This window comes from Muscardinus avellanarius, assembly GCF_963383645.1.
Source record: "Muscardinus avellanarius genome assembly, chromosome: 8".
Taxonomy (NCBI): domain Eukaryota; kingdom Metazoa; phylum Chordata; class Mammalia; order Rodentia; family Gliridae; genus Muscardinus; species Muscardinus avellanarius.
Window position 1 is genome coordinate 36,091,502 of NC_137794.1, and position 24,984 is coordinate 36,116,485.

Here is a 24,984-nt window from a genome sequence, read left to right on the forward strand (position 1 = left end):
TATGCTTGTCATTCTGATTGGGATTAGATGGAATCTTAGTGTAATTTTGATTTGTATCTCCCTAATTGCTAATGTTGAACATTTTTTATTATATATTGGCCATTTGTATCTCTTCTTTTGTGAAGTATCTATTCAATTTAGTTGCCCATTTCTTGATTGGAACCCAGGGACATTCTACCTCTGAGATATACCCGGTATCTTGAGATTGGTATTGAACCTGCAATCTTCTAGTCCCAACCTCCCAATTATTAGGATTACAAGTATGTACTACCACACCTGGTTCCTATTTTTATTTGGAAACAGGCTCTTACTAAGTTGCTGAGAATATCCTTGAACCTGCAATCCTCCTGTCTCAGCCTCCCAAGTTCTGTTTTATGGGTTTATGTCACTGTGCCCACCTAAGTTTATATTTTTGAAGGTTATAAAATAAACAAAACTGTGTGTTTTAAAATAAGACTAATCAGCACTAGCAAAAAAGGACAGAGTACCATGAGCATACTTATCTGTTGCTGCAGATCAGTTGAACATAGAGCTAAGAAACGTATTGGAATTTATGTAGCACATAAAGGGGAACTGCTCAGAGATATTTATATAAGCATTACTTATAGAATTTGAAATGTAGGAATGCATTCTATTTCAGTATAGAGGAATAACTATGAGGATCTCACTATATACGCATATTTCTCATAAATGTGTATATTTATTAACAATATTTAAGACAGTTTTTAATAACATAGGAAATGTTAGCATTTGCATTCTTTAGAATGTTCATGTATTGAAAAAATATTATGGAAAAGAGTTTCTATCATGAAACAATTCTGAGAAACCTTGGATCATTTGTCACACACACACACACACACACACACACACACACACACACACAGGTTCTTTTCTGGAAGTTTACTTAACATTCCTTGTGATGGTTAGTCTGGACTGTCAACTTGACTAGATCATGAAACACCTAAGATTGTGTGATTTGGGGTGTGTTGATAGGATGACTGGTTTATGTAATGATAGATTAAAGTCCTGCCCTCAATGCAGGCAGCACAGTTCTGATAGGTATAGGACCTGAATAAAAGAAAGAGAAAGCCACATGAATGCATGCGAGGTTCTTCCTGAAGAAAGCACATCTGCCCTCATCTGAGATACTGGCCTCCAACTCTTGGAACTGGACCTTCACCACTGTTTCTCCAGAGAGTTTCCTGGCCTTTCCAGGACTGGGACTGAATTAGTGGTTGCTTGTATTCTGTGATTCCAGCTCGTGGACCACTTGCCCAGCTACTGAGTCCTCTGAATCTCTGGATGCAGTTGGAAACTTAGTACTACACTACTTTGGACTGTGAACTGATTTGATAAATCCCTTTTACCCTTTTTTTGTGTCCTGTGAGTTTTGTTACTCTAGTGAACCCTGACCCATATACTTCTTACATGCCATTCATTTTTTTCTTATTAGAAATAACTGGCATAAATATCAATAAGCATTCTGAAAGCCAAAGAAATTACAAAAAGAAAAACTAAAAGTCATAGTATTTCTCATTAGGTATCTCTTTTAAAGTTTACCACAGTTTTATTTACCTTTTTATAATGAACTACTTAAGAGTAAGAATTCTTACATTAGATGACACAGATTTTAATCTCTTCCCAGATACTTATCTTCTGTATACCTTTAACTCATCATCTTTCTAAAACTAGGTTTCCTTATCTTTAAATTGAGAACTGTAATTCATATCTTATTTTATATCGTGTTCTAAAAACAAATGAAAACTAAACTTTTAGTAGGGAATAAATAAAATTTAAGTGTTAGCAATTAGTATTATTATCATCAATTACCAATAAAATAGACAATTAAAGCTTCTAAGGGATTTGGCCAATAAATAAAGCTAAGATTCAAATTTATACTTTTAATTTCAAGTGAATTGTTAATCCCATTGCACATACTTCCTTAGAAAATGTTTAGAATTGTGATGATATGGAAATAGAAAATAAGACTCTGACCCAGCATTTTAAAATGGAACTGATTATTTCCCATAATGTTTATTTCAAGAGTCTCTTTCTATCCATATATAGAGCACACCTTTCCTAAACAACTTCAGGGTGCTGCACTCTCTCTCTGCTCAGCTCTGTCTTCAGCACTTGTTCTGATGACAGTAATTATCAGAGAGTGGTTTTCAGCCCACTGAATTTACCAAACTAGCTCTTTGTTCTTTAGCAAGTAAGGCTTTTCTTAGGATAAAACATTTCTTTAAATGTTCTTTTTAAGGGAAGACAACTGATCTTCACATCTGCTTATGCATTTAATACATTGTGGATGGATAGAATGGAGCCTTTGAAAACTGCACTGTGTGGTTGTGAGAAAATGAGAATGAAGAAAGCAAAGGTGTATTATTATAAAAATAGTTTTTAGATCAAGGATCCCAAATTCACACTTTGCAAGCCACTGGTTTAAAATATATATAGGTGGCCGGCAGTGGTGGCGCACGCTTGTAATCCCCTGTGCTTGGGAGGCTGAAACAGGAGGATCGCACGGGTTCGAATCCAGCCTCAGCTACTCAGTGAGGCTTCCAGCAACTTAGTGAGACCCTGTTTCCAAATAAAATATTAAAAAAAGGTCTTGGAGCATAGCCCGGAGATAGAAAGCCTCTGGGTTCCACCCCCAGTACCACCAAATAAATAAATAAATAAATAAATAAATAAATAAATAAATTAAAATATATGTAGGTGTAAACCAAGGCATGGTGACTTCTGTCTTAGCCTCCAAGGACTCCCCAAAATTTCACGTTGAGGCCGGGCGTGGTGGCGCACACTTGTAATCCCCGCGCTTGGGAGGCAGAGACAGGAGGATCGCGCAGGTTCGAAGCCAGCTGCGCACGCTGGCTTAGGAGACCCTGTTTCCAAATAAAAATGTAAAAATAGGTCTGGGAGTGTAGCCCGGAGGTAGAAGGGCTTCCAGGAACCCCAGTGCCACCAAAAAAAAAAAAAAAAAAAAAAAAAAAAAAAATTCACGTTGAGGCCAGCTTCAGTTTTAAAATAAAAAAATAAATAAATAAAAAGGGCTAGAGATGTATGTTGCAGGTATAATACTCTTGGGTTCAATTTCCACTACCTTATTATATCTATATCTATTTATATCTCTATATATGTATCTATATCTATATGTGATATATATTATACATATATAATATATGCTAAAATACATATATAGGTTAGTATAGGATGCAAAACATTTATAAACAAATAAAACAAGTTGTTTGCTCAATTACAATAAAGTTCACTCTATTTAATAATTTAGTATATACCAGCTACCATTTTATAAACCTTATGTATAAAATGATGTATACAGATTATCTTTTTTTTAAGAAACTTAATACTTTAATAGAAAGAAATCACACATGTTACCAAATTTCTTAGAGATGTTAGAAGACATATTAAATTGCACAATATGGCCAGCAATATATTAGAAAGTTTCAAGAGAAAAAAGAAACATATCTATTGGGGGGGTTAAGTGGCTTACTATTATCAAGAAATAGTAGAATTTTGATACTACAGAATGCTTCTTGAGAGTATATGTTATTTAAGGCACTGTTCTGGGAGCCTGGCATAGAACTGACATATAATCCCATAATCAATTTATAAGGCAAAGAGAGTTATCAGTTTATTTAATGAGCATTGTTGCTGCTTCCCCAGTACAGATTTAAAAAATGTGTATGAATAAAAATACACATTATGGGAAGTCATAAGAGGCTTTTGTCAATGCTAAATTACCAAAAACTGAAAGTAAAGTGATGGACACTTCAGTTGCTTCCACATTTTCACTATTGTGAATAAATACATGAACATGGCTGCACTAATACATCTTTGGGACCCTGCTCATGGTTATTTTGGGTATATACTCGAGTGGAATTGTTGCATCATATGGTAATTTTATTTTCAATATTTTGAGGCACTATTATACAGCTTTCCACAGTGGCTATACCATTTTACATTCCCATCAACAGTGTACAAGGGCTCCGGTTTCTCTATATCTTTAGCAACATGTGTTTTTTAATGTTTTTGTTGCTTTGATTATATTCAGTATCCATTAAGACTCCATGTAAATTTTAGGATGAGCTTTATATTTCTGCAAAAAAAAATTATTAAAGTTTAATTATGTATTTTGAAAATCATTTTGAGTCTTATTGACATCTCAATGATATTACATAATCCAATCCACGAACATAGGACATATTTATATTTATTTATGTTTTCTTTAATTTTTTTCAGGAATGTTTTATAGTTTTATTTAGATGACTCACTTTCTTGGTTAAATTAATTTCTAAGTACGAAATTCTTTATGATGAAAATTGAATTGCTTTCACAGTTTCCTGTTTGGATATTTTATTGCCAGCTTATATAAATGCAACTAGTTATTGTGGGTTGAGTTTGTATTCTCATACTATCTGAATTAATTTATTGGTTCTAATAGTTTTAAAAAAAATTTTTTTGATTTGTGTGTGTGTGTGTGTGTGTGTGTGTGTGTGTGATCTTTCAGGTTTTCACTATACTAGGCCAATATAACTTTTAAACAAAAATAATTTTTCTTCTTCCTTGGATGCCTTTTTGCCTAATTCTTCTAACAAACCATCACAAAGCATTTCTGGATCGCTCCCTATGTATAAGATATCACCCCAGATGATTAAAGAAAATAAAAGTGAATAATATGTACCCTTACTCATAAAGTAAGCTTATTCATGAACACTTACTTGAATGAAAATTTCATGATGGTAGAGGTTTTGCCTGTTTTTTAATTGCTATATTTCTTACATTTAGAATAGTGCTTGAGACATAATAAGGGATTGATAAGTATGTTCATAAATAGTTTAACCAGGAGGCCACTTTTGAAACAAACAATTGAGGGAAAAAGAAATCCCAAGTTGTGACAACAGGGAAATAAAAAATAGCCAGCACTTTGATCCATACATCACAGGATAAGGAGACAGTTTTAAAATCCTGTCCTTTTCTGTGACTGATTACAAAACACTCGACCTGGATCTGAGAGGAGGAGACAGGCACAATGAAAGGAACACTTTTAAACAATACTTATTAAAAGCTTCAAAATTGAATTACCTGCAAGAATTCAGCAATGTTTTACAATAGCTTATTCAAACAAAAATTTCTTCCTGTCTTACCAAAAATGTTGCCTTCTTGTATGACTATAAAAGATAAACTAGCATAGAAAAATTTCTTGTCCTCATAGAACCTAGAGTCTGATGAGAAAGTTCTAAGTGTATGGACTCTACTGTGATTTATAAAAGGAAAATAATAGAGTTTTATGATATAAAATGGGACCTACTTAAAGGGAAGCTTTCCTGGTGTTGAGTGAGGTCTGGTGGATATGCAGGAGATATCAAGTAAAAGCAGGGAGTGTTTAAATTGAGTGGAAGAACTTGGGCTAGGGCATCAAATGGACCTGGCTTGACTCTTTGGGGCATGGCATCTAACTCATATTCCTGGATGAGCATCAATCAACCAGCAGGGGAATGGCATTAGGCACAGTAGAGGCACAGTCGGGTCCAGTGCACTGTTTCTTCATGGGCAAGGGTAAGGATTTTTGAACTGGAAAGAGCGTCAGAAGTCATCTAGTTCAAGTTGCACGTAAACGGAGGACACAACTCAAGACTGTCACTGGTGGGTAACAAATGTCAAATAAAATAGAAGTCATGGTCCTACTGTGATCTACTTGAAAAAGAAAAAGAATTTTGTATTTTGTTTGATAGAAAACTCATTATGCGGCCGGGCGTGGTGGCGCACGCTTGTAATCCCCGCGCTTGGGAGGCAGAGACAGGAGGATCGCGCAGGTTCGAAGCCAGCCCCGCGCGCTGGCTTAGGAGACCCTGTTTCCAAATAAAAATGCAAAAATAGGTCTGGGAGTGTAGCCCGGAGGTAGAAGGGCTTCCAGGAACCCCAGTACCACCAAAAAAAAAAAAAAAAAGAAAGAAAAAGAAAACTCATTATGCTACTGGAAAACTAAAAATTATAGAGTTATACGGAGTCATGTAGTGGAGTTATAGGAATTAATGATGAAAGTATTACTAAAAGCCAGGGCCTTAGTTTTACATTGTCTCATGAACCATAAATAACCATGCCATCAGAACGTAGCGAAGCTCACTTGACTGGGATTGCCATCACCTTCGTCCCCAGTGGCTGAGAGAGTGCAGATTTCCACTTCAGTAGAAACAATGCTCCTTCTCATTCTGAATTTTGTTTCTTTGATTTTTCCCCCTCAAAAATATTACTTCAATTTCAAAGAACAACTTACTGAGTTGCTTAAAAGCCACAATCTAGATAAGCCTGTGCATTATGAATTAGAGAAAGTTATAAATGTTAAAGTAATGTTTATTTCAGACTTACAGTAAGGTAGCCATTATATGATCAATTTACAAGTATAAATAAAGACATTAATTAGTAATTAAATTTCTAGTGCTGCAGTGGCATTTTATTTCACAGTGTAAAGTTTTCCTCCAGTGTTTGGGCCAAAAACAGATAACAATTGTCCAACTAAATTGATCTAGAGGAACAATTAAGGAAAGAACAAGCGAAGCATCCTTTGAGTGTGATTTTGGCTCATGAAAACTCTCTGGATTCTTAAAGTTAAAGGCTGAATCATCTAATATAACTGCAAATGCAGTCATGTACCAAAGGGAGGCATTGAAAGATGTTGGGGAGGAAAGACACCTAAGTAGTAACTTTCAAGTATTCTTGATTTTTTCCCTGTGTGTGTGTGTGTGTGTGTGTGTGTGTGTGTGTAGTAATGAGGTATGACCCCCAGAGGCATTCTACCTCTGAGCTATATCTCTAGGCCTTTTTTAAAATTTTGAAACAGGATCTTGCTCGGTTGTTGAGAGTCTCACTAAATTTGTTAGGCTGGTCTTGAACTTGTAATTCTCCTGTCTCAGTCTCCCAAGTCCCGGGATTTCAGGAATGCACCACCATGCCGAGCTGAAGTTGTTTTGATGTTAACAACAACAACAGAAAGTTTACATTGTGGTTCAGTATATATGCCCAATAACTACAGTCTATCTGTCTATTCAGTATAACATATATGAATATGTATGGTCTAAATATAGTATATAATTTAATATAGCATAATGTAATATATACAATTACATATACAAATGTATATGCTAGGTAAGTATTATACCTTCTTTTGTGTTATCTGTCTTATATGAATCTATTCCATTCCCTAAGAAAAAAAAGAAAAGCTTGTCTTGAATATCTATTCCATTCCATTTTTAAAATTTTGTTTTGTACTGGGGATTGAACCCAGGGACATTCTACTTCAAAGATACCTTCCCAGTCTTATGTTTCAGTTTGAAGCAGGGTCTTGCTAGGTTTCTGAGAATTTCTTCTGAGTAGATTGCTGAAGCTATTGTCAAACCTGCCAGGCTCCTGTCTCAGCCTACCATAGACTGGGATTGCAGGTATATACCACTATGCATGGTTTCTCTTTCTTTAAAAAAAAAAAAAAAGGAAAAGCTAGAGCCTGGCATGGTAGCACATGCTTATAATCCCCGTATTTGAGAGGCTGAGACAGAAGGATCTGGGTTCTCGGACAGCCTCATCTACTTAGTGAGGCCCTTTGCTACTCAGTGACACCCTGTTTTAAAAACAAAAGAATAAAAAATAGGGTCGGGGTGTTGCTAGGAGATAGAATGCTCGTGGGTTCCATCAGCAGTACTGCCACCCCTGAAAGAAAAAGCATATCTTAATCAATTAAATTTATCTCATGCTCTAACCAATGAATTATAACCAAGAATTGACTATGTTACAGTATTTCAGAAAGGCATTAAGATTGAACAAAGGGATGGAATGGACAAAATGATAACTATGGAATAAAACAGATTTTGTGTACTTTTCCCAAGCACCTTATGATGAATTCATGGAGTGCTTCTTGTCTGGAGGGCCCACAGATAAAAAGGGAGCTAGAGACAGTTACTTCTCTAGCTAGGAGGCTAGGCCAGTTACTTCTCAAGAAAATCTTAGCTAATACAGAAATGGGTAGAGAAAATAAATTGAGAATCTTGTTTGGAGAAAACAAGCAATGATTGCTTGTTTAATGAAAAACTACAGAAATTATTGGTGCCTTTTCAGATATTCGATCTGAAGTAGAGTCCTAGGAAATAATGGATATAACCAGCAGAAAATATATTTTTTCCAAGGAAAGGAATTCGAATGCCAGGCAGCAGCTGTGGATGATATGTATGGGTTTCCTAACTTTGGTTCCCTAGAAATTTTTAATGTCTAAATTTAGTCTACCTACTTAAAGCTCAATATATTATTATAGAGTAATTTCTGCTAATTAAGCCACTTTATATAATTTTGTCACAAGACTGCTTGTTGAGTGAAGTGCTGGAAAAGTAGATTACTTTGCATTTAACAATATTTCACCAAACTTGTTAAAATGAATTATCTAAAATATTCATGAAAGTTTCCATGAACTTTTATGTTACACCGGGCCTCACTTGGGGATGTTTTCACGAGTCCTTGCTTACTCTGCTATAAATTCTATCCCTGTACCCTTTACCAGCACTGAGTGATCTTGGAGCTGAGTGCTTTGTGGCCTACGGCAGGGGGAAGGATAATCAACTGATATGGTTGTTAGAGGCCTGATGTAGTGGAAAGAATGTACATTCCCCTGAGGCATGTTTGATCTTGTGGGTACCCTTGGACTATGAGTCAATAAATATATAGAAAGGATGCCACCTACCATCTGGTAGTAACCTCTGCTGTTTAGGATAACAGATAATACAGAAGTCCTCTGAGCACTCGATATCCCCTAAAGCAGGGGTTAGCAAACTTATCCTAAAAGGGGCCCAGAAATAAGTACTTTTGCTTAGTGATCCACTTGGTTTCTGTTTTCACTTCTCAACTCTGCTATTGTAGAAAGAAGCCATTGATAAGCAAGTAGGTATGACTGTGTCCCAATAAAACTTTATTTAGTAAAACATGTACTAGACTGGGTTTGCCTGTGGGATTTTACTTGCTGAATCCTGTCTTAGAGAAATACCTGACCTAAAATATTTTTACAATATACTATTTCTTTTAGGTGAGGACTTAGGTTGGATGTTAAAAATCCCAATCAGCCTCAAGTCTGACAGAAGTAGCCGAGGAGCAAAGCAAGCTCAGTTGCAGAACAGCTCATCTCATAAGAAGCTCCTCTCTCTACACATCTTTTTAAAATAAGTTATTGGTGCATTAAAATCACACATCATAGTGAGATTCGATCTGTTAAAAGATACAGCCGGGAGTGGTAGCACATGTTTGTAATCCTAGCATTTGGGAGGCTGAGACAGGAGGATCGCGGTTCTCAGACAGCCTCAGCTACTTGGCGAGACCCTCTGTAACTCAGTGAGAACTTGTTTCAAAATAAAGAATAAAAAAATAGGGCAGGGGGTGTAGCTCAGAGGTAGAATGCCCCCGAGTTCCATCCCCGGTACTTGAAAGAATAAAACACACATGCATAGTGCTTTTTGCATATTTTCCCTCCACTCTTAACTACTTGAACATCACAATCAGGTGAGTCATAACAGCAGAGCCCAGGGCACCTCTTTGATGCTGCCTGAGAGAGTATCCCTCACTTGTTCCCTCTTTGACACAATTCCATTTCTCCTCTTAGGCAAAGAGAGGCTTCTCATAGCCATTATGTCCTCCAGTGGATTCTTCACCTTTCAGCATTCTGCAGCCTTTTTTTTTTAATGAGTTATTGTGACTTAATTTTAATACACAGAGGAAAAAAAGTGCAGTTCGTACAAATGAAGCTGAGCAAACATCTTATTGGGCAAAACCCAACCTGGATCCTGATTCTCAGGCCTGCCTTCTTTCCATGGTGCTACGACTTCCTCCCTGAAGCTTCAATAAATCTCCCCTGAAAAATCTGTACTCACAAATCTACTACAATCCAATCGGAAAAAATGTTGAGCATGTGTTTACTTTCAGCTTTGGAGTGTGCAATGCATTCTGTCCAGCACCAGAGCAAAGAACATATCTTCATCTGAAGCCAGACTTCCCCTTCCTCAAATATTCAGGGAATTAATTTCTTTAGAGACTCTTGTGATTTCCACTTCAGCCTTAGCCAAGATTCTAATAATAGCTTGGTAAAAGCTTCCTCTCCATCAGAACTTTCAGAGAGCAAAAACATACATTGGAAGAAGCCGGGTGTGGTGGCACATTCTTGTAATTCTAATACTTGGGAGGCTGGGACAGAATAATCACAGGTTTGATGCCAGCCCCAACTATTTAGCAAGACCCTGTTTCAAAATAAAAAATAAAATGGACTCTAGGTGTAGCTCAGAAGTAGAATGCTCCCAGGATCAGTCCTAAGTAAAAAAAAAAAAAAAAAAAAAAAAAAATTGAATCATACTTTAGAGAGATTATAGAAAAGATTCCAGTGACAGATGTGGTAGAATTGTTTGTAATTTCTAGGCTTTCCTGAATATTACAGTTGGATCTCTTCACTGGAGCAGATCCCTGGTGCATCAGACTTACGACTGTGCATCATGTAAGAGCAGAAGGCCAGACCAATGGCTGTGAGCACAGGCTCTGGAGTCACAGTGCATGGTTTAGTTGCCGAGCGTCTCCATTTTCTCATCTGTAGAGTGGAGATAATGATATGACCTGGGTGGTTGTGAGCATTACAGATAAAGTACTTGGAACAGTACCTGGCATAAGCATTCAGTAAACATGCAAAAACCTCCTGGTATAGAATAGAATAGAATAGAAGTAAGTGAAGGAAAAGAAGAGGGTCGGAATAGGACACATTTTCATGTGAGACCATGATAGTTTTCCTCTGTGGATTCACTAAAATGAGATAGTTAACAATTGTCGCTTCTTGTCCCCTTCCTGCCTTGACTGTCCCGCTTTCTTCTGTGTACAAAGAGGAATCTTTGATTTTTATAATGTCAAAAATAAAATCAGAACAACTTAGAAAATGTATTATAAGTTTCTTGTGCATACAAAGAACAGTTCGTAGGAGATGTCAAGCCTACAGTGGTAAAAAGCCCTGCTCACAGCAGTTACAACATCATTTGTAAAGAAGAAAGATGAAGTGTTTTGACCTTTTTTGTGATTGGCTGTTACACATTAACTTTTTCTTTTTTTTTTTTTTAGGACAAGTATTGCTGTTTAGGCTGATCTGTCTAAAACTTACATTTTGTGTTAGTTATAATTAGAGCTAGCATTTTAGGGAAATCAGGACGATTTAAGTTTTGATTATGTGGCTATGGATGGTTGGGCTTAGGTCATACCTAAGCTCTTAATTAATTAGTTTTATACAGTTAGGTTTAATTTAGTGCTTTTTAATACTTTTATTAGTGCATTGTAACTATATGCCATAGTGAGGTTCAAAGCAAAGCAAAGAGGCCTGCACACAGCTCTTGATGCGCTTCTCTTTGCATGCCACCCGCCCTCATCTCCCCTCCCTTCCCTGCACATTGTCAGTGAGATTGGCAATAACGCCTTTATATATGAACTTAGCATTATTTTAACTATTTCCTTTCTCAGTTCTCTTGTATCCTCTGCCCATCTCCCTCTCCTAATCCCCTCCCACTATTCTGCTTGTCTTTCTCCTTATTCATTTAGTCCTTTATGTTTTCTCTTTTCTTTCTAGTTTCTCCATATGAGACAAAACATGACAAGTTTTGTTTCGGAGGAGTGGCTGATCTCCCTTAGCATAATATTTTCTACAGACAAGGATATACATGTGTCACTATAGTATCCCGGCTTTAATTCTTTGGGAAAGATAGTGAGGAGTTATACAGCTGGGTCATATACTGTTTAATTCTTAGTCTTTTGAGGAACCCCCATATTAATTGCCACAGTAGCTGTAATAATTTACAATCCCAACTGTGTATAAGTTTCTGTTTCCCTAAATCCTTGACAATATTTGTTATTGTTTGTATTTTGATGATTGCCATTCTAACTCAAGTTAATGGGATTTCAATGTCGTTTTGATTTCTATTTTTCTAGTCACTAATGATGTTGACCCTTATTTTATGCATTTACTAGGCATTTGCATTTCTTCTTTTGAGACACGTTTATTCAGTTCAGTTGTCTATTTTCTGATTGGGTGTTTTTTTGGTGTCCAGTTTTTTGAGTTCTTTATACATTCTAGCTATTAGTCCTCTATCAGAGGAGTAGCTGGCAGAGATTTTGTCAAAGCTCTCTCTTCTCAAAGCTCTTTTCAGACTCTCATTTCCTTTCCTGTGCAGAAGCTTTTTAACTTGATTCCATCCTATTTATTAATTTTTAGTTTTATTTCCTGGACTTTGGGGGTCTTATTGAATAAATATCTACTATTACCTCCATGATGAAGAGCTGGCTCCATGTTTTTTCTAATAAAGAGTGCCACATCACTTGAGGGAAGCAGATGTTGGTGCCCTGATTTGACAGCTTCAGTATTTGAGTTGTGGCTCTGTGAATTGCTTCCTACATGATGAAACAGAAAGTGGCCTCCTACTATTGTGTTCTGCAATGCAACATGTGTTTTAGAAAAATTCAAGTTGAGGTTTTTATATACAGTGCCAAACCCAGTAAAAGGCTTATATTTGCTTAGTAATTAGGGATGTTATAACTTTTATTATATTTCTATGCTCTGGTGGTTTCTGCCTTTCAAGAGAAAGAAATGAACACTGAATGAAGGGACTATGATCTGAAAACTCTGGCCCTACCCGGGCCAAGAACCAGCTCTGAGATGCCAGGCAATTTGTTTCCCTTTTCTTTACATTTTACTTTCTCTTTGAGAAAATCAAGATGATATGATGAGGCAAGATGAAGCGAGAGAAACCAGACAGTTTTACAGTATTGCCACTCAAAGGTATGCACTGCGGAGAATGTGGCCACATGATGCAAGGGATGGGGAGAGCACTGGTATCATCAGAAAGCAGAGGGGGCATGGGCAGCTATGGACAAGTGTCTTTACTGTGTTTTCTGCAGGAAGGAAAGGGTGCAACAGGCTAAACACACTCAGGATTGCCTAATTTGCATAATTTCAGCAGGTTCTGGGGATACGGGCAGTTCTGGGTTATTTGGTACTCGGCCTGGGGCAATTGGGAAGGTGTGCAGTAGCCTGTAGTGTGAGCATCTAGATAAGGAAAAGAGTTGGGATGTGGACTAAATCAGCTGCTCAAAAGGGGGAACCAGCTGGCCGGTAGCCAGAGCTTCAAAACTGGGTCAAGATGGTACACATACAAAAACTATATTACAGAGAGTGAATTGGATGAGCCGAATATCCTTATCAGGCTTTTCCTATGATTTGAAAAGCAGTGAGTTCCTTCCTTGACAATTGGTAGGACAGAATATATGGATGTTCTCTTGGATGGATGGCCACTAATGTTGCCACTTGTAAGATTGTCCACAGGAAACACCAAGCAGCCTTTCCGGAGGCTCTGGACACAATAGTAATTTTTCAGCTCACAATAAGGGCAAGTTTCTTATCTCTTTCTGGCCCCTATGGATTAAGTTTCCAGGTAGAATTGCAGTTGGCTTTCTAAGTAAGAATAAAATCTAGCTTCAAACACTCAAAAGAATATATACACTGATTAGAAACTATGATATGTCAACCATTCTTGAAACTGCATTTGCCTTAAGGGTGAAGGTGTCAAGTAGTAAAGAGTGTATAGTGTCACACAACTGCATCTTGGCTCACAAAACAAGCTACCTGATCCCATTCAAAGGTTGTCAGAATGCAATTAGGAGCAAATTGAATTCAGCCTTGGGTGAAAGTGCAATGTTTAAAAGAAAGCAGTAGCTCAGACATCTGTCCAATTTATATGGAGTTTTGGTGTTTTTCTAGCATAATATCTGCAATTTCTTAGTCTAAAGAGCTAGAAATATATAACCTTGACATTTTTTTTCAATTGATGAAGTAACCTTGTAATTGAATTTAAAAATAATGTGAAAACAGAATAAAGGCAGATCTCTTTGGAAGTTTCTAATTGAAATATACCTGGGCCACAAACTATGTCCAAGACTACATCACACTCTAGTCCCCTTGTGTTCTTTTTTGCATAGTATATTTTATTGTCTGATAAATGTGTATGGTTATCTATCTGAAGATTGGTTGACTTAAACTAGAAGGAAAGTAGAAATTTTTTCCCGTTTGTTTCAATGAAGCACCATTACTGACTGCTACTTAAAACACTTCAAAATATCTGTTTCATGTTTACATGTAAAGTGCCATATTTACACATTTAATAACACTCATAAAATATTTTTGTTTCCAATAATAATCATTTAGTGTTGTACATTTATTAACACGTGATTTTGCTATGAAAGTGGTTACACACTTGAAGAGCCCAAAGCAGAGCCTGGTGAACTTGTTCCAAGAGGCCCACCCAACTGGTCTCAGAGTAAATGCGAGAAGCTCAATCTAATGATGAGAATAACATGTTTGATGAGTCAGGAACATAAATATGAGAAACAATTATGCAATTATGTTTTCTCTCCATAGATGAAGAGGATGGGGGAGGGGATACCCTGGAATATATGCCTACTGCTCCAGTGGTAGCCTGGAGCTTACACTTTTTGAGCAGACCTTCATAAAAGCATCTCATTGTTCGTTTCTTTTTTCTCCTTTGTAGGTAATCCTAGTTTCCTGAGAAATAAAGCCAGTCATATTTCTGAAAATACTAAACAAATAAACATTTAGTGTCATGTCTCTGGATGAACAGAATTATTCATAGAAAGAATGAAGTGAATAATTCTCTGAGATCAATAAACTAGGAAGATATTTTGGATTGAAGAGAAAATAGAGTTTAAAAGAGATGCAGTGGATAATGCGATGAAGGACAAGTAGACAATGAGTAAAGGTTTTGTTCAGTAACATGGGGAGTCCTAATGAAAATAAAGGGAAAATAGATGAAATCAGCACCCCCTGTGTCTTGCTTTGGCACCTGCCTGCAATTAAACAGATTTCTCGACCAGAGGACTTATTGGAGATAAGGGACTGTGCTCTCCTCATCTCTTAGAGAACTGGAGCCAGTGGAGAAACTTAAGATTTCTTGGGCAAGGATAAGAGATGAAGTTAAAATATGATGGATTCTAAATGATATAATTCTGTTAAGTACTAGAAGATATGGATATTGAGGAAAATTTTAGGGCAAATAAAAATGTCTATTATAGATCTGGCATATATATATATATGCAGTACTGGGGATGGAACTCAGGACATTCTACATCTGAGCTATACCATAGCCCTATTTTTAATTCTCTCTCTCTCTCTCTCTCTCTCTCTACATATATATATATATATATATATATATATATATATATGGAATATATATATGGAATATATACATATATATATATATATATAGTGTGTGTGTGTGTGTGTGTGTGTGTGTGTGTGATACTCAGGGTGGAATCCAGGGGCTTTTCTACCTCCGGGCTACACTCCCAGACCTATTTTATACTTTATTTGGAAACAGGGACTCACTAAGTTGTTGAGAGCCTCACTCAGTAGCTGAGGCTGGCTTGGAACCTGTGCGATCCTCCTGTCTCAGTCTCCCAAGCGCTAGCATTACAACCATGTGCCACAAGGCCCAGCTTTATTCTTTATTCTTTGTTTTTTATTTATTTTTGGTGGTCCTGGGGTTCCTGGAAACCCTTTACCTCCGGGGTACACTCCCAGACCTATTTTTATACTTTTTAAATATTTGGAACTAGAACCTGTGCCATCTTCCTGTCTCCACCTCCCAAGCATGAAGATTACAAGTGTGCGCCACCATGCTCGGCTTTATTCTTCATTTTGAAACAAGTTATCACTGAGTTGCTAAGGGTCTCATTAAGTAGCTGAGGCTGTCTGAGAACCATGATTCTCCTGTCTTAGCCTCCCAAATGCTGGGATTACAAACGTGCACCCCCACACCCGGCTCAGATCTGGCATATTCTAATGCAGAGTTTCATAGAGAAAATTACAGGGGGGTACATAAACTAAGAAGAGATGAGGATAGTTATAGTAAAATGAGAGTTCCAAAAGTGTTAATAGCCAGAATCTATGATATAGCCAATGTTGGAGGTGAAATAATAGAAATAATATGTGTGACATGGACAGAATAAAAATAAGCAGAATATTGGTGATGGTGAGAAATTTGGCATAGAGATGGATGTCATGAACACTAATGATATCACAACGTTATTTTTCTGATTTAGAGGAAAGATATTTTTAAAAATAAGATAAAAACAAAACAAAACAAAACGAAAAAATCCTTGCCAATTTGGATATGTGTTAACTGATGGAGGGTCTGCATGATTTCAGGTCAGGATCAATACAAATTCTCTTACAGGGGCAAATTAAATAATAGACATCAATTCCAGCTTGGGCAAAGGAAGTACCTACATCGAGAGCATGAGCTCCATTAACTCTTAGAGGTTGTTAGGGCACCAAGTACCTCTCAATATTTAACTTATCTCTTACTCTCAATAATAGGTAGGTTGTTATTTTCTCTTCATCTTAAGCAATTGTCCATTAACAACATGAGACTAGTTAACAAAATGATGTGTGGTTAAAAAGGAGTTCTATGTATCATCATCATCATCATAATAATAATGCTTAGTAAAAAAAAAATCAAGGTTATTCTCAGCTTTCCCTAATCTGTCTCTTTTCCATAACCATATAATCTTTAGGGGACAACAAAGAATACAAAAGTAGAGCCTGGTGCTGGTCAAACTCTGGAATCCAGAGATATCAACCAATTTAGTGTGTGTGTGTGTGTGTGTGTGTGTGTGTGTGTGCGCACGCGCACACACGCACATTATTTATATAGTCTCTGTGCACTTGAATTTGCCTTCCAATTTGCTATTGTAAAAAAAATTCTATTTAGGTGTCACCATGCAAAAAGAAGACTAGTGAAATCCAGTATCTGTTGAATTCCATAAAACAAGAGAAGTCTGGGGGTGGCTGCTGCTTCTGTAAGGCCAGTGGGTTGGTTTCTGTTACTGGGATCCAGGAATTTCTCAGAGCATAAAGAGTGTAGGAACTTTTATGTTATTGAAGAATCAGTGGAGTCTGGGCATGGAACAACATTTGGTGGAAGACAGTTATTATATTCTTAAATGCATAGTTCAAAATGTGCAAAAGATCTCTTTTAATAGAAAGGAGTCCTCTCTCCTTATCTCCTTAACCACCTAATGCCTTGACCTACCCTATATCGTGTTTCAATTTTCATTTCACTTAATCTAATTTCATATCATTTCAATCTATATTCTTTATTTGTGTGTGTTCTCAGAGATATTTAGTGCACTTTCAAGATAGACCATGTATTTATATGTACACACTTAATAGAAATATACACATTTATAAATGGTAATACAGTTTGTGATTCCTTTTTTTAAATTTTGTGGTAGTAGAGGTGGAACCAAGATGCTTTCTACCTCTGGGCTATATCCTAGACCTATTTTATATTTTTTTGGAAACAGAGTCTCACTAAGTTGCTGAAAGCCTCACTCAGTAGCTGAGGCTGGCTTGGAACCTGTGCGATCCTCCTGTCTCAGCCTCCCAAGCACGGGGATTACAAACATGTGCCACCATGCCCGATTTTGTGATTCTTTTTTATTTAGCACATTTTCAGGTAATTTCTTGTCACTAAACAGATTTTTGCCTTACTCCTTTATAATGAGTCAGAATAAATCCTAATTTATTTTTCCTTATTATCAATTGATAACATTAGAACTTTCCCAGTCTTTTAAGATTACATATTATGCTTCAATTAACATTTTTCAATATACATCATTTCCTTCACATGTAAATAAATGTATTTGTGAGATAAATTTCTGGAATTGAGCTTTCTAGAATAAATGCTATGCACATTTACAAATTTTTGCCTTTTTTTTTACTCTTCTACAATGAAGTTGTAAAAGTTTAAATTTGCACAAACAATATATGAGTAACTATGAGCCCACATCCTCACCAAAATAGAATGGTATCAAATGTTTTGATCTTTTCCAATTTGATAGGTTCAACATGTATCTTGTACCTTTGATATATTAGTATATTTTCCTTTATAAGGATATTTAAATCATTTTACAAGTTTTTCTTACTTTATTTACTGAATTCAAAAACAAAACAACAACAAAAATGATTCCTTGAGAGCAAAACATTCCTTCCTCATATTATTGTAATTAAAATATGCATGTTTAGGTGCTTGAAACATTAACCAGTATTTATTAGGATAATCTAATAGATTGCTAAATTTAAGCCTTCAATAAATTTTAGTGAAACTTTAAAAAAATAATACCCAGTTTTTTCACCCTCCATTTTCATTTTTTGTATTTTAAAAGCAGGTATTCACTATAGAACTAAGGAAAAAGGAAATATTAAGAAATGAATATCACCTGTTCCTCAGAATGAGGAACATTAAAGGCTTGAATATGTTATCAGTTCATACCTCTTCAAGTGGACCATTAATACCCTACCAGCAGCCACTGTGTAAAGTGAAATTATTTTGTACTGAAAGAATAAAAAGTAGTTGCCAGAATATCAGATCATCTTTTCTACTTTGCAATGAACTGACTTCACAGATATGACCAAACTATTTAAATTTCCTGGCTCCTGGTTTGTCCATAAATATAAGAAGTTGGTTATTGATGGTTAAAAACTCTAAATTTCACAGAAAGTATTGTCGTGATTCCAGGTATTCTAGAACTAAAACCATTAAATGACTCAATGGTAGCCACACACATTAGAAACAGAACCAATGCTTACACATATTAGAAACTCATTTTTCACGCATTTAAACAAGTTTAAACGTTTATTTGCCATTGTGAATTCTATACTTGTGCAGTGTCATTACAAGTAATCTGAAAAGTCTTTATGCCTTGGTAGGTAACAAGATGCATTTATGCATAGAATTTGTTAGTTGATTAGACCTAAATATTAACTAATAAAATAATAAAGCTTTCAGATTTTTTAACAGTGTATTTTGGTGAGATTAGGATTTACAAAGCTGTGTAATGCAGTGGCTCTGAATTGTGGAAAACTTTGCACCCAAAGAATATTAGGCAATGTTTGGAGATTTTTTTGTTATCATGAGGTTGTTCCATAAATGGATATATGTATATACATTAAGACTAATTATACATGCCATTCTTTTGCTTTCTTTAGTTTATGGGCTGATATTTATTATATTTGATGTTAATGATATGTTCTAAGTATCCAAAGGATTAAACATTTTCCCAACCTCAAGTTGGTAACCTGTGTCAGAGCTAGGATTGAACCCCCGATCTGACATACAATTGCCCATTACACTGGTGATTTGCAATCTGACATAGGAAAGCTGTCTTTTCCCCAGCAAGTCTTTTGCCATCCTCAGCCAGTTCTTCTTTCATGTCTCACTCCTTTCAGATGGTGGTCTGGTTTCTTTGTTGCTCTGCACATGTCCTAGGGAAAGAGAAGTGTAATTATGAGCTCAGTGAACCAGTAACCAATCTAGGAGCATATTTTGGCTAAAGTGATAAAATATACTTTTCCTTTTATTCTACTAACATAATAAAGTAATAAAACAATCCAACAAAGATCTAGTAATGGTAGCCACTTGGTTAGGAAAACATGTGTATGTATATAATTGACTAAATAAATTGTGTGTTTGGCTTCATGAGGAAAGAACCAGAGCAGTAATAGAATTCAATTGTTTAACTTATATGTATATCCTAATCTGTTTTATTAGAATTACTTCAAATGCATCTGGTTGCTTTAGAAGTAGCATATAAAAATCAAAGAGAGTTAAAATACAAAGATGGAATGCTATACTTACCAAAGTGTAAAATTATTATAAAAGAATAATTAAACAATTATAGTTTCTTATGAAGAATAAGAGGAATAGTTCTGTGCAATCAAATCACCAATAGATAGCACAAGCAATTTTCACATGATGTTGAAGTATCATGTTCTCCAGTTCTCCAGAGAAAGAAAGAGCAGAGAAGACAGTGTGGCAGTTAAGGAGCATCCTCCCCTCCTTTTTGCAGTTACATTTATCATATATTATCCAAAACTAAAATAATAGATGCCTGTGTTAAACAGGTATCCTGTAGCTTGTAATTCAGCTACATGTATGTTTGTAAGACTTCTGAATTGTTGTTGATAAGTTTTGCTCCCCTTCAGGGCATGACTTTAAAACTGTGATGGACATTAATAGTTTCAGATGTACCATCTGCAAAAAAAAAAAAAAAAAAAAAAAAGTCACCTTTTAAAGCTCTGGATTTCTCTGTGGCTACATTCTTTACATTATCATAAAAACATCTTAAAGAAAGGATATTCAAAAGATGCTCATGACCTCTGGGGAGATTCATGCCTATGTATCAGGATCTCAGTGGGAATCTGCAATACCCTGGTGTTTGGTTATAGCTAAGGTTTTTCCATGATCTTATCACTATACATTTTCTTACTTTATAAAGAATGGGTCAAAGAATTTTAACACATAGTATAACATAGCAATGTCTTTATCATATCTGTACATTTGGTTAAATAACACTGGGTTACAGAAAAATATTTTTCAAATAGACAGCAAAGATGTGTCTCAAGGAGATAATAAAAAATAAATATTGAAAGCAGCAAAACAAAGGAGGAAAAGCATATTAAAGTTAAAAAAAACTAGTAATTTATTTGCTAAAAATTTCCTAGGTCATGAAAATTTTGAGTGGGCTACCATTATGTCTTATATGGAATTGAATAAAACCTACAGATGGTATTACAGTCAGAAGACTGGCAAATTGAGAAAGAAAATTCAAATTCATATGAAATGTCTATTCCAGGAGGAAAAATTGCTATCACACTTATGAAACAAAATTATCTAATATAAATAACCTTTCAGGATCTGGCTGACTGATCTCCTTAGGATTGCTACTTGTCATAGGATCAGAGTAAGACAGAGCTACTGGAAAATTGAAAATGAAACTACACAAGTGGCCAGTCAATCATAAAGAGGGTAAATACATGTCATAAAGATCATGCATAACAACTAGTCCAATCAATATTGACCCTTTGCTATTAAGCTTAGAGAACAATAACTGAGTTGGCTGCACAATGAGGTCGATTAACATTCACAGGGAAGGCTGTCCTACCTACTTAGATCATCATTTGTAATGGAAACATTTTGTATTAAGCACATAGGATAGATATATTTTTATATTTTAGACTCATTCGATTTGTATAACCTGTCCTCAATCCACCTTGTCTCCAATCAGCCAATCTTATTAACTCAAAAGTTTTTGGTTATCCACCAAAATATTACCTAATAATCAATGACTCACAGTAATAATTATTGGAATTTCTGCTTGCCATAAATATTTCCTATCTCCATGATCTTCTAGGGTCACATGAATGGTACAGCGTTTTCAAAGAAATCTACAACAGTGTTTCAGGTATCTTTTTTGTTTTGTTTTGCTGAACAATCTGTAAAACAAGCTCAAAGGTGTTCTTTTCAGTCATCTCTGGTCATAAGGAATCTCACAAAATCCAAGCTGAGCATCAAGGCAGGGTTGGTAGTGGAAGTTTTGGCACAACAGTTGAAGGGGAAACTTGCTCATGAAATTTATGAATTTGGCACTTACCTATATTTAGTCTTATGCACAAGAAATCACTTGGTATGTTGCTGTTGAGACCACAATTGTATAGCTTGATCAGATAGCCCTAAGATCACAAAAGGCAGCTCAGGTTCATGGTTATTTCTGATAAACTAGGCATTCTGCTTTTCAGAAGCAAGCACAAGCTGCCTATCAAGAGAATATTTACTTTCAAACTTTAGGAACATCTGCTATAAATTTTCTACCAAGATTTACAAGAGTCATTATTTAGCACCACAATCTGGCACATATATTTCAAGAACCTTGCATCTGTGGTCTAGTCATGCAAGTCATAGCAGACTCTTTATTTGTTCAGGACCCCATTCAAAACTGACAGCCTTTAGGTCATCCAGGATATGGGGTGAAATTGCACATCCAAATGTGCTATTTGTTATCTTGAAAATCCAAAGAGTTTCACCAAATATTATGGCTCCTACATTGAGTTAGAATTTACAAAATAATGTTTTCTGAACATTTTTAAGTTAAGTAAACCATCTCACATTCTCTCAGTCAGCCTTTTATTACTAAATCTGCTCTGGAACCAGCTATAGCAACACACTCCCTTGCTCCCATTGTATTGCACAGATACCTCCTGCCCCTGGGCCCTTCTGATGCACAGGAAACCAGCAAAAATCCTTTCATCATTTATCCACATGCAATATAAATCATAGAGGGCTAAATGACCCCTGGGAAGTCTGTATATAATGGGCTGGGTCGAGCTAGCTGTATGTTCAAGCAGATAATTTCAAGATATATATGGTTGCTTTTTTTATTGGTGCACTGTATTCATACATCATATTGGGGTAAAAAAAATTGTGTGCATATACATATACACATCACTGATTTAACCCCTACCCAATTCCCACCCCATTTCCTCCCTGTCCCTTCTTCTCTTGCTTGACTTAGTGGTTGACTTTGATATGTTTAAGTATATTGTTTGTTTTAGAGATTTTTCTCTTTCCCCTCCTTTCTCCTCCTTTAGGTTGCCTTGTTTGCTCCTCTATAAGATTTCCTTTTTCATCTAGAGTTCCTCCTATGACCCATTTCTTCCTAACTCTCACATATTAGGGAAAGCATCTGATTTCTTATTTTATGTGACTGACTAATCTCACTTAGCATAATGTCCTCCAGTTCCATCCATTTCCCTGAAAATGATGTAAATAAGTTTTTAATGGCTGAATAAAATTCCATTGTGTACATATCCCACAGTTTTGTAATCCATTCATCTGTTGATGGACATCTTGGCTGGTTCCATAGTTTGGCTATGGTGAATTGTGCAGCTATGAACATAGATACACATGCATTAGTTTGGTAGTTTGGTTTCCTATCTTTTGGGTAGATACCCAGGAGTGGAATTGCTGGATCAAATGGAAGATTTGTTCCCATTCTTCTGAGGATTCTCCATACTGTTTTCCAAAGTGGTTGCACTAATTTGCAATCCCACCAACAATGTCTTAGAGTACCCACTTCTCCACATCCTCGCCAGCATCTGTTTTTGTTTGTGTTTTGAATGATTGCCATTCTAGTTGGAGTTAGGTGAAATCTCAGGATAGTTTTGATTTGCATCTCTCTGATTGCCAGTGATGTTGAGCATTTTTTCATGCATTTATTGGCTATTTAAATTTCTTCTTTTGTGAAGTGTCTATTTAGTTCATCTGCCAATTTTGTTATTGGATGCTTTGTTTTCTTAGTGTTGAGTTTCTTGAGTTCTCTGTATATTCAGGATATTAGTCCTCTATCGGTGGTGTAGGTGGCAAAAATCATCTCCCATTCTGTTGGCTCTCGATTGAGGTTTTTGATAGCTTCCTTTGCTGAACAGAAGCTCTTCAGTTTCATGCAATCCCACGTATTGATTTGCCTTTTAATTTGTTGTGCCATTGGGGTCTTGTTGAGAAAGTGTTTATCTGTGCCTATGTGTTGCAGTATTGGACCTATGCCCTCTTCCAGGAGTTTCAAGTTGTCTGGTTTAATTTCCAAGTTGTTGATCCATCTTGAATTGACTTTTGTACAGGGTGAGAAAGTGGGATTAATTTCCAATTTTCCGCATATGGTTAACCAGTTTTGCCAACACCATTTGTTGAAGAGGCTATCTTTTTTTCCATGTATGTTTTTGGCCCCTTTGTCAAAAATCAATTGGCTGAAAGTGTGTGGACTTGTTTCTGGGTCTTCTATTCAGCTCCATTGGTCTATGTATTATTATTATTTTTTTTTGCCAGTACCATGCTGTTTTTCTTACAATGGCTTTGTAGTATAGTTTAAAGTCAGGTATTGTGATTCCTCCTGCATGGTTTTTGTTGCTGAGAACTACCTTGGCTATTCTGGCCTTTTTGTTATTCCAGATAAATTTAAAGACTGATTTTTCTATGTCTGTGAGGAATGATCTTGGTAGTTTAATGGGCATTGCGTTAAATCTGTAGATCATTTTTGGAAGGATGGCCATTTTAATGATATTTATTCTGCCAATCCATGAACATGGAAGATCCTTCCATCTTCTACGATCTTCTTTGATTTCTTTTTTCAGTGTTTTATAATTTTCTTTGTAGATATCTTTTACCTCCGTGGTCAAGTTTATTCCTAAGTATTTTATTTTTTGTGGGAGATTCTGAGTGGAAGTGTTTTCTGAATTTCTTTTTCAGTGGATTTATGGTTGGTGTACAGGAAAGCTTCTGATTTTTTTAAGATTGATTTTGTATCCAGATACCTTGCTGAATTTGTTGATCAGTTCTATAAGCCTTTTGGGTTAGTTTGTTGGGTTTTCTAAATATAGTATCATGACATCTGCAAATAGTGAAAGTTTGAGTTCTTCTTTTCCTATTTGTACTCCTCTGATTTCCCTTTCTTGCCTTATTGCTCTGGCTAGAGTCTCTAGTACTATATTGAAGAGAAGTGGTGATAATGGACATCCTTGTCTCGTTCCAGTTTTTAGGGGGAATTCTTGAAGTTTTTCCCCATTTAATATGACATTGGCAGTGTACTTATTGTAGATTGCCTTAATAATGTTGATATATGTTCCTTCTATTCCAATTCTCTGCATTGCTTTTTATCATGAATGGATGTTGAATTTTATCAAATGCTTTCTCAGTTTCTATTGAAATGATCATGTGATTTTTGTCCTTGATTCTCTTTATATAGTGAATTACATGGATTGATTTTCGTATGTTGAACCAGCCTTGCATCCCTGGGATGAACCCTACTTGGTCATGATGTATGATTTTCTTGATGTGGTTTTGAATGCATGTTGCTAGTATTTTGTTTAATAGTTTTGCATCCAAGTTCATCAGAGATATAGGCCTGTAGTTTTCCTTCCTTGAAGTGTCTTTATTTGGTTTGGGTATTAGTGTGATGTTGGCTTCATAGAATGTATTTGGGAGAGTCCCGGTTTTTTCTATTTCGCGA